Consider the following 12,247-nt stretch of genomic DNA (forward strand, 5'->3'; position numbering starts at 1 on the left):
AAAGCTCGTCTCCATTGGACTCTGGAGTAGTGTAAAGCTCGTCTCCATTGGACTCTGGAGTAGTGTAAAGCCCGTCTCCATTGGACTCTGGAGTAGTGTAAAACTCGTCTCCATTGGACTCTGGAGTAGTGTAAAGCTCGTCTCCATTGGACTCTGGAGTAGTGTAAAGCTCGTCTCCATTGGACTCTGGAGTAGTGTAAAGCTCGTCTCCATTGGACTCTGGAGTAGTGTAAACACGTTCTCTGGAGGGATGAATCACGCTTCACCATTTAGCAGTCCGACGGACAAATCAGGGTTTGGTGGATGCCAGGAGAACGCTACCTGCCCGAATGCGCCATGAAAGTTATTTAAGATACTCTTTAAGGTAAGATACTCTTCATAGGGTAAGGTCCCAGATATTTTCAAAAGATAGACAGGGACTCTGGTGTAATGACTTGGGGAAAAGGGGAAAACTTGTTCCACCATTGGGGTGCCAGGACAGAGTTGGGATGTAGGGTTTGAGCATCGCCTTAGTAGGGGCAGTTCACCTTGCTGTTCCGTAGACAAGCACCAGGATCTTGAAGATGATGCAAGCTTTGACTGGAAGATACTGGAGTGTGTGTAGGAGCAGGGTGACATGGGAGAACTTAGGAAGGTTGAACACCAGGTGGGCTGCGGCATTCTGGATAAGTTGCAGGGGTTTGCTACAACAAGCGTGGAGCACAGCCAACAGAGAGATGCAGTAGTCTAGAGGGGAGATGACAAGTGCCTGGATTAGGATCTGCACTATTTAATGTGTGAGGAAAGGTGTTCCTCTAAGGATGTTGTAGAGCATGACCCTGCAGGAGTGAGTCACTGCTTTGATGTTTGCAGAGAACTACAGGGTGTTGTCCAGGGTCACGCCAAGGTTCTTTGTGCTCTGGGAGGGCGACACTGGAATTGTCAACCGTGATGAAGAGGTCTTGGAGCAGGCAGGCCTTCCCCAGAAGGAAAAGCTGCTCCTTCTTGTCAAGGTTGGACTTGAGGTGGTGGGCCGACATCCAAGCTGAGATATCTGACAGGTACGCAGAGATGTGTAGTTGAGTGTCATCAGCATAGCAATGATAGGAGAGACCATGTGAGGATATGACAGAGCCGAGTGACTTGGTGTAATGAGAAAGAGGAGAGGGCCTAGAACCGAGCCCTGGGTGACACAAGTAGTGAAAGCACGTGATGCAGACACAGATCCTCTCCAGCCACCTGGTAGGAGCGACCTGCCAGGTAGGATGCGATCCAAGGGTGAGCAGAGTCTGAGACGCCCAACCCTGAGAGGGTGGAGAGGAGGATCTGATGGTTCACAGTGCCCAAGGCAGCGGATAGTTGGCATGTCCTGACATACTCCCTACTTAGGCTTGTGCCTGTCACTCAACCAAATGGCAATCCTTTAACTCACTGTACTATTGGCTGATGTTTGAGTGTGTGTACTGTACTCTTAATCAGCAATTGCAAGGACTGACCATCCATGAGATCCAAATTATAGTTTTAAATGTTTTGAGGCTATGCAGTGTTTGTTTACAAATACATTGTTAACAATCAATGGAGTAAAGAAAAGCTTATATTTAGGGTTCTGATGTGGTGTGACAGTTGGAAACATTACAGTACCCATTGTTAGGTTCTAATTCTCAGAGTAAAAGCTTCTATTTAGGGTTCTGATGGGGTGTGACAGTTGGAAACATTACAGTCACCATTGTTAGGTTCTAATTCTCTAATTGACGGACACTATGAAAGCTTAAACCAATGTTATTCTTCCCAGAGGGTCAATTCAGCTGTCACGTTCGTTGTACGGAGGAGACCAAAGCGCAGCGTGATGTAATACATCTTTTTAATGAAAGACGAAAAAACACAAAACAAAATAACAAGCCGACTGTGACCGCTATCAAAACTGAGTGCAAACATCACATAGACATAGACCATAACAGTACAGGTGCATCAAAGCTGGGACCGAGAAACTGAAAAACAGCTTCTATCTCAAGGCCATCAGACTGTTAAACAGCCACCACTAACATTGAGTGGCTACTGCCAACACACTGACACTGACTCAACTCCAGCCACTTTAATAATGGGAATTGATGGGAAATGATGTAAAATATATCACTAGCCACTTTAAACAATGCTACCTAATATAATGTTACATACCCTACATTATTCATCTCATATGCATACGTATATACTGTACTCTATATCATTGACTGCATCCTTATGTAATACATGTATCACTAGCCACTTTAACTATGCCACTTTGTTAGCCACTTTAACTATGCCACTTTTTTACATACTCATCTCATATGTACTCATACTGTACTCGATACCATCTACTGTATCTTGCCTATGCTGCTCTGTACCATCACTCATTCATATATCCTTATGTACATATTCTTTATCCCCTTACACTGTGTATAAGACAGTAGTTTTGAAATTGTTAGTTAGATTACTTGTTGGTTATTACTGCATTGTCGGAACTAGAAGCACAAGCATTTCGCTACACTCGCATTAACATCTGCTAACCATGTGTATGTGACAAATAAAATTTGATTTGATTTGATTTGATAACCCACGAAATACCCAGAGAAGATGGCTGCCTAAATATGGTTCCCAATTAGAGACAACGATAAACAGCTGCCTCTAATTGAGAACCAATCTAGGCAACCATAGACATACATAAACACCTAGATAGTAAACGACCCCATAAAACCTACAAAACCCCTAGACAGTAAAAAAACACATACATCACCCATGTCACACCCTGACCTAACCAAAACAATAAAAAAAAACTAAGAATACTAAGGTCAGGGCGTGACAACAGCTGCATTAAACAAAGACATTTTCACACAATCACTGATCATTAAAACCCTTTCTCCTAGGCTGAGTCTCCTCCTACACACCTGAACAAACTTTGTATCTTTACTGCTAGGCAGGACACTAAGTGATACGGGCCATAAACTTTTATTTCTCCCTTAACATGACCTGGTCTGACCTCGACCCCCTTTATCACTAACACCTGGCTCTCTCCCCTTATCAATGCCTGCCACATGTGATTGCTTTCCCTACACTCAGTACATTCCAAGCTTAATTGCCCCCACCATATACTTTCCTCCTACAGATAATCATTAACCTCTGGTGTAGCCCCTCAGCTATGGCACCCCCCATTTCTCTATTACAACTAATGATTAATAAGGATTTAAAGTTCAGAAATCCAAACCTAACACTATAATATATTAGAGTACCTATAATATATTAGAGTACCTATAGTATATTAGAGTACCTATACTGTAGTATATTAGAGTACTTATAGTCAGACAGGTTGATGTCAGACAGCATCAAAAAATTGCTTTTGCCTGTCACGGCGAGATGTATAGAATAATGGCATTCAAAGCTGAGACCCAACCTATATCCTGAGACTCAACCTATATCCTGAGACTCAACCTATATCCTGAGACCCAACCTATATCCTGAGACCCAACCTATATCCTGAGACTCAACCTATATCCTGAGACCCAACCTATATCCTGAGACCCAACCTATATCCTGAGACCCAACCTATATCCTGAGACTCAACCTATATCCTGAGACCCAACCTATATCCTGAGACCCAACCTATATCCTGAGACTCAACCTATATCCTGAGACCCAACCTATATCCTGAGACTCAACCTATATCCTGAGACTCAACCTATATCCTGAGACTCAACCTATATCCTGAGACTCAACCTATATCCTGAGACTCAACCTATATCCTGAGACTCAACCTATATCCTGAGACTCAACCTATATCCTGAGACTCAACCTATATCCTGAGACTCAACCTATATCCTGAGACTCAACCTATATCCTGAGACTCAACCTATATCCTGAGACTCAACCTATATCCTGAGACTCAACCTATATCCTGAGACCCAACCTATATCCTGAGACTCAACCTATATCCTGAGACTCAACCTATATCCTGAGATCAACCTATATGAGACTCAACCTATATCCTGAGACTCAACCTATATCCTGAGACTCAACCTATATCCTGAGACCCAACCTATATCCTGAGACAACCTATATCCTGAGATCAACCTATATCCTGAGACCCAACCTATATCCTGAGACCCAACCTATATCCTGAGACCCAACCTATATCCTGAGACTCAACCTATATCCTGAGACTCAACCTATATCCTGAGACTCAACCTATATCCTGAGACCCAACCTATATCCTGAGACTCAACCTATATCCCGAGACTCAACCTATATCCTGAGACTCAACCTATATCCTGAGACTCAATCTATATCCTGAGACTCAACCTATATCCTGAGACCCAACCTATATCCTGAGACCCAACCTATATCCTGAGACTCAACCTATATCCTGAGACTCAAGCTATATCCTGAGACTCAATCTATATCCTGAGACTCAACCTATATCCTGAGACCCAGCAACAAACAAGCTCTGGAATACTATGTTTTTTCATCACAAGGGTTTGGAATTTACAAAGAAAAAAAGTTAATTTTTTCATGTGAAATCAAATCTAATCAAAATGTATTGGTCACAAACACATGGTTAGCAGATGTTATTGCGAGTGTAGCGAAATGCTTATGCTTCTAGTTCCGACAGTGCAGCAGTATCTAACATGTAATATCTAACAAGTTCATAGCAAAACCTAATATCTAACAAATTCCACAACAGAACCTAATACACACAATCTAGTAAAGGAATGGGATAAGAACATATAAATATCAAATAAATGGATGAGCAGTGACAGAGTGGCTAAGATGCAATAGATAGTGTAGGAAACAGTATACAGTATATACATATGAGATTAGTAATGTGAGATATGTAAACATTATTAAAGTGTAATTATTAAAGTGACTATAGAGTTCCATATATTAAAGTGGCCAATGATATCAAGTCTGTAGGTAGGCAGCCACCTCTTTGTGCTAGTGATGGCTGTTTAACAATCTGATGGCCTTGAGATAGAATCTGTTTTTCAATCTCTCTGTCCCAGCTGTGATGCACCTTTACTGACCTCGCCTTCTGGATGGAAGCTGGGTGAACAGACAGTGGCTCGGGGGGTTATTGCCCTTGATAATCTTTTTTGCCTTCCTGTCACATCGGGTGTTGTAGGTGTCCTGGAGGGCAGGTAGTTTGCCCCCGGTGATGCGTTGTGCAGACCGCACCACCCTCTGGAGAGCCCTGCGGTTGTGGCGGTGCAGTTTCTGTACCAGGCAGTGATACAGCCGGACAGGATGCTCTCGATTGTGCACCTGTAAAAGTTTGTGAGGGTTTTTGGCGACAAGCCAAATATTTTCAGCCTCCTGAGGTTAAAGAGGCGCTGTTGCGCCTTCTTCACCATACTGTCTGTGTGGGTGGGCCATTTCAGTTTGTCCGTGATGTGGAACTTAAAACTTTCCACCTTCTCCACTACTGTCCCGTCGATGTGGATAGGGGGGTGCTCCCTTTGCTGTTTCCTGAAGTCCACGATCATCTCTTTTGTTTTACTGACATTGACTGAGAGGTTATTTTCCTGACACCACACTCCGAGGGCCCTCACCTCCTCCCTGTAGGCTGTCTCGTCGTTGTTGATAATCTAGCCTACCACTGTTGTGTTGTCTGCAAACTTGATGATTGAGTTGGAGGCGTGCATGGCCACCCAGTCGTGGGTGAACAGGGAGTACAGGAGGGGGCTGAGCACGCACCCTTGTGGGGCCCCAGTGTTGAGGATCAGCGGAGTGGAGATGTTGTTTCCTACCTTCACCACCTGGGGGCGGCCCGTCAGGAAGTCCAGGACCCAGTTGCACATAGCGTGGTCAAGACCCAGGAACTCAAGCTTAATGATGAGTTTGGAGTGTAGCGAAATGTATGTGCACTGTAGTGGCCATTAGGACTCAGGACTCCATTGACTCAGTTGATAGTAAATATGATTTTATTTACATTGCAGTAAACGGGGAGAGTAGGTAAAAACCATAGTTATCTCATCCTGCTATCCACTACAGAGGACATGTATTAACAAGCTCTTAAGCTCCTATTTAATGTGTTTGATATTTTAAAAAATATTACACTGCTCTGAAAACTCATCAACCTATTACTGAGATATGCATCGATTAGAAACTATTTGAGTAACAAACTCACAAAAAATCTAATTACACAATTACACACACTTGGCATAAAATGTACTGATTGTGATGGTAATTGTGATGATAGCCATTTTGAAGAACCAGAAAGAAAAAATGATGAAGGTGACACCCCCACGTGAAAATCCCAGAATGTCTTCTCAAAGCCACAACAGGTCCTAACACAGTGGCATGTATGACCTTCAGCGACACGGACCAAAAACAAATGTCCATTAGAGAGGACAACAAGGAATTGTTAGGTCTCAGGAGGATGTCAGGCCTAATGTCAGTTGGTTAAATTGTCGGTTGGCTTTGTTATTTTTGGAATCACAGAATGTCCCCTTAAAGGAAGATTCTTGCCTTTCTGGTGACAGAAAAGTGCTCTAATAAGCCAGTGTTCATAGAATGTATGGATTTGTTGATAAAATACAACATTTTATGAGATTATGTTATTATGAGATTATGGAGAAAAGTCATACAGACTCCAAAAATACTGTACAGTTAAATCCCAGAAAACAGAATAGTGCCTCTACGTGGTTAATCTGAGGTATTGTACCTGGGCGGTGTTAATGGTATACATAGTAATTGTCTGGAGTTTGTAATTGGCTTGGCAGTGTTTTGGCCGTGGTAGGTGAAAGGTGACTGTGGCTCGATGACGTGGTGTACAGTGGCTTGAGGCTGATGGTGTCCTAACCTAATGGACACCAGACTGGTAATGCTGAAAGCCTTTGATTTGACTTTAATCAGTCAAAACTACACTGCCAAGTAGGGGCTGTTCCTCCCAATTCCCTACAGGTGTGGCAATAGAGAATGACAGTATGAGCCATAATACCCATAAAGCCTAGTGGTCAAACAGGGAAACTGTTCCAATCGTTTTTCCACCATCAATGTTTCCAATAGGAGATTTTAGAAACACATAAGGGCTGCATTTCCTGTCGGCTCACCCTGGCGTGACGTTTTAATAACCATGTCAATCTCTCCAGGACAAGGTGCCTTATCAATATATTTGTCTGTAGTTACTCCCCAAAATTAAATGCAAATTAGCTGATAATATGGCTATCATCAATTTCTACTAATGCCATGATCTGGACAAGACTGCCAAATCGAGACAAAGGTAGGAACCTCTGTATCAATGATCTAATGTTAGCTAAATGTAGTAAAGGTAAGGATCTCTGTATCAATGATCTAATGTTAGCTACATGTAGTAAAGGTAAGGATCTCTGTATCAATGATCTAATGTTAGCTACATGTAGTAAAGGTAAGGATCTCTGTATCAATGATCTAATGTTAGCTACATGTAGTAAAGGTAAGGATCTCTGTATCAATGATCTAATGTTAGCTACATGTAGTAAAGGTAGGAACCTCTGTATCAATGATCTAATGTTAGCTACATGTAGTAAAGGTAAGGATCTCTGTATCAATGATCTAATGTTAGCTACATGTAGTAAAGGTCAAGGAACCTCTGTATCAATGATCTAATGTTAGCTAAATGTAGTAAAGGTAGGAACCTCTGTATCAATGATCTAATGTTAGCTACATGTAGTAAAGGTAAGGATCTCTGTATCAATGATCTAATGTTAGCTACATGTAGTAAAGGTAAGGATCTCTGTATCAATGATCTAATGTTAGCTAATGTAGTAAAGGTAGGATCTCTGTATCAATGATCTAATGTTAGCTAAATGTAGTAAAGGTAAGGATCTCTGTATCAATGATCTAATGTTAGCTACATGTAGTAAAGGTAGGATCTCTGTATCAATGATCTAATGTTAGCTACATGTAGTAGGAACCTCTGTATCAATGATCTAATGTTAGCTATCTCTGTATCATGATGATCTAATCTGTTAGCTACATGTAGTAAAGTAGTAAAGGTAAGGATCTCTGTATCAATGATCTAATGTTAGCTACATGTAGTAAAGGTAAGGATCTCTGTATCAATGATCTAATGTTAGCTACATGTAGTAAAGGTAGGAACCTCTGTATCAATGATCTAATGTTAGCTACATGTAGTAAAGGTAAGGATCTCTGTATCAATGATCTAATGTTAGCTACATGTAGTAAAGGTAAGGATCTCTGTATCAATGATCTAATGTTAGCTACATGTAGTAAAGGTAGGAACCTCTGTATCAATGATCTAATGTTAGCTACATGTAGTAAAGGTAAGGATCTCTGTATCAATGATCTAATGTTAGCTACATGTAGTAAAGGTAGGAACCTCTGTATCAATGATCTAATGTTAGCTAAATGTAGTAAAGGTAAGGATCTCTGTATCAATGATCTAATGTTAGCTACATGTAGTAAAGGTAAGGATCTCTGTATCAATGATCTAATGTTAGCTACATGTAGTAAAGGTAGGAACCTCTGTATCAATGATCTAATGTTAGCTACATGTAGTAAAGGTAAGGATCTCTGTATCAATGATCTAATGTTAGCTACATGTAGTAAAGGTAGGAACCTCTGTATCAATGATCTAATGTTAGCTAAATGTAGTAATGAATAATGAATGATGATGAGGACAATGTGTGTATGATGACTTTCTCCACCTCTTCAGACTGAATTACACCTGAGGATAGGTTCAGTATAATGGGGTTGTACTGTTGGGCCCTAGCCAACAGATACTTGGCATATAACTCTACGGGTAAAAACAACATGCCACCAGGCAAAGACAGAACATTTTCCAACATTGGTTGATATTTGATTCTGTTTCCAACTAACATGAATTTAACTTGAAATGAACCCTTGACACCCTACATTAAAATGAGACCTAAACTGATTACATTGAAGAAACGTAGCAAATTCACCCAGCACAGCTATGGTGTGCTATGTTGATGCTCACCATAATTACACATACTGTCACGTTCTGACCTTTATTTCCTGTGTTTGGTATTTAGTTAGTATGGTCAGGGCGTGAGTTGGGTGGGCAGTCTATGTTTGATTTTCTATGATTTGGGGTTTTCTATGTTTCGGCCTAGTATGGTTCTCAATCAGAGGCAGGTGTCATTAGTTGTCTCTGATTGAGAATCATACTTAGGTAGCCTGGGTGTCACTGTGTGTTTGTGGGTGATTGTTCCTGTCTTTGTGTTTTGCACCAGATGGGACTGTTTTAGGTTTTCTCACATTTGTTGTTTTTGTTAGTTATCTCATGTGTAGTTTCTTTATAAATTAAAGAATATGAATAACCACCACGCTGCGCTTTGGTCTGCCTCTCCTTCAGATGAAGAAAACCATGACACATACATTATGTTGAAATAGAGATGTTACTTGTTGACCAGATCTTTTGCTCTGAGGAATGTCTGATAGCCAATGGTGATGAAACAGCTTTTGATTGGGAGGAGATTGCAACTTGATCCTTGCCTAATGAGTGTGTGGCAGAAGAAGGGGTCAGACTATTGGATTATCGTATCTCAGGCTGGCTGTGTAGTGGTAAGTGACAGGGATATACCTAGTGGGAAAGCAGTTGGGTAAATAATATTATACTATTCACCATATTTAAAAAGGTGTGTGAATGACATTACTGTAAAATAAATTGTGTAGCTGGGTAACCGAAGCCTCAGACTGTTATTTGACTTCTGTCATATGGAGTTATACGTCTGACTTCCCAATTTGTCTACCAGAGGGCAGCCACACGCTCTTAGTTTTGTCCCGTTGCTCAAGAATCTGGGCGCTATGGGGGATGAGGGTAGGCATAACATCCGCCTTGCAAAGTATGGGGCGCTACAATTATTTGCTGTGAAAGCATGTTTTTTTCTGGGGTAACTTCTCCCCAGCCCCTTTATTCATTTCATGTTGTGAAAATATTTTTGTTATCCTCTTTAGAATTTTATTCTCAGCAATGAATAAAATATCTTCACAGGACACCAATGGATTACAAAGAAGATCGTTTAAAACATTGAAAAAGGTTTTAGGATTGTTCTGGGTAACCTGGGTCAAACACACATAGTTATTTACATAAGGTGAGAACATTAAGCTCCTCCCCCCAGTCTGAGATGCCAAAGTTCCACTTATCCATCCCCTTAGTTAATTAGGAAACCTGGCCCTTCTCACGTGTTCAGGTTGAGTAGTTGTGTTAAATGTGCATTCATAAAGAACCTGTCCAGTGCATTCAGACAGATCTTTAATATGTTATAACACATGAAATAGCTTCTCAATCCCCAACACCTTACACTCCATTCAGAGCAGCACAAGAATCAGGACCACAAGTTATACCATTACAATGATTGTATGGTACTGTGCTTGGAAAAAACTATTGTGTAATAAACATACATACACTCCTCTACACCTCTAACTCTCTCACTCATCATTATTCACAATTCATTCATGATTATTCGTTATCATGGTAGCATCCACATTAATGTATACCTGGTCAGAAACATATTCTATTCTTATTTATTATAAAAGTGACTCCAAAATGACAATACAATATTTACCATTAATTTCTATTGGGCACAACAATCTGAAACACAACCAAAACCAACTGCAAATGCATCCAACAAGTTTGTAGTCACGAGCTTGATGCAGTCATTGCGTGCTAGGAATATGGGACCAAATACTACATTTTGACAAAATGTAATACACTATAAGTGAATTTGTACAAATACTTATGACATCTTCAAATGTGTCGACCAGATACTGAAGGTGCTTTCATTGTGAAACTGCAGAACAGATACACAGCGCAGTGAAAAGTATTGGCACCTTTTTGATTTGCTCTATTTTTACATATTTTTCATACTGAATGTTGTCAGATCTTCAACCAAAACCTAATATTACATAAAGGGAACCTGAGTTTACAAATATCCCAAAAAATTATACTTATTTTAAGTATAAACACTTTTTGTTATGTGTAAACTCAAAGTTATTCAACACCCTATTTCCCTGTGTGAAAAAGTAATTGCCCCCTTACACTTAATAACTGCCTGCGCCACCTTTAGTGGCAATGACTGCAACCAAACACTTCCTGTAGTTGTTGATCAGTCTCTCAAATCACTGTGGAGGCATTTTGGCCCACTCTTGGTTGCAGAACTGCTGTAACTCAGCGACATTTGTGGGTTTTCAAGCATGAACTCGACTAGGCCATTCCAAAACCCATGGTGTCCAAAACAGTTGACTCAAGTTTGCCAAGAAGCACCTGGATGATCATCAAGACCCTTGGAAGAATGTTCTATGGACAGTTGATTCAAAATTATAACTTTTTGGACGTCATGGGTCCCGTTGTGCCTGGCGAAAACAAAACACTGCAATCCACATTAAGAACCTCATACCAACGGTCAAGCATGGTGTTGGTAGTGTGATGGTTTGGGGATGCTTTGCTGCCTCGGGAGCCAGGACCTGGACGACTTGCCTTAACAGAAGGTTTGTTTTACAGGTTGATCCAAAGCTTTCGCTTCAATTGCAGTGCCATAGACAACCAGGTAAAAACATGGTAACCATTTTGACTTTAGTATGACCACATACTAACATTTGGCACTTATTAAGAATTCAAAATCAAGAACACATTTCAAGATTCTAAAATATTGAAGATTCAAAACTAAATTCAAAACATATCTAAAGCATATTAAATATCAGTACTCCGTATTCAAAGATAATTTACCTGAAGTTCTTGTGAATTATCTTCCACCAACCATCTCTTATGACTCAATTCCCAGCAAAAACAGTTGTCAAGTATTTAAATGGCTATTTGTGAGAAAAAAAAGGCACTATTTAAACAAAGTGTGACCAATTGAAATATCCAGGCTGCAACTCTGGAGATGATTTGTGAAATGGCTACATTCTCACTGTGTGTGGTCTCTACTGTTATTTACAGTATTTGTCTGGTAAGCTTACTTGTTTCTACCATTTCATATATTGAAAACGTCCACATATACCTGGACATACTGTATATTGGGTATATGTTGTTGTTTGTTTTTACAATATGTAAGGTACCCAGCTAACACATAACATTCTGAGAACCATATGTTTCTTAGAGCTTGGTGAGAGCATGGTTGTCCTATGGTTATATTGCATGCAACCTTCCCTCAGGGTTCTGGGAATGCTGAAGGGATACCCTGGTTCCACATAATGTTCTGAGAACCATGTTTCTTGGGTGGGAATTTCAGTACTTCAGCATAACGTTTTCTGCAGGTTTTCTCAGGGTTCTATT

The sequence above is a fragment of the Oncorhynchus tshawytscha genome, unplaced genomic scaffold, assembly GCF_018296145.1.
Source record: "Oncorhynchus tshawytscha isolate Ot180627B unplaced genomic scaffold, Otsh_v2.0 Un_contig_57_pilon_pilon, whole genome shotgun sequence".
Classification (NCBI taxonomy): Eukaryota; Metazoa; Chordata; class Actinopteri; order Salmoniformes; family Salmonidae; genus Oncorhynchus; species Oncorhynchus tshawytscha.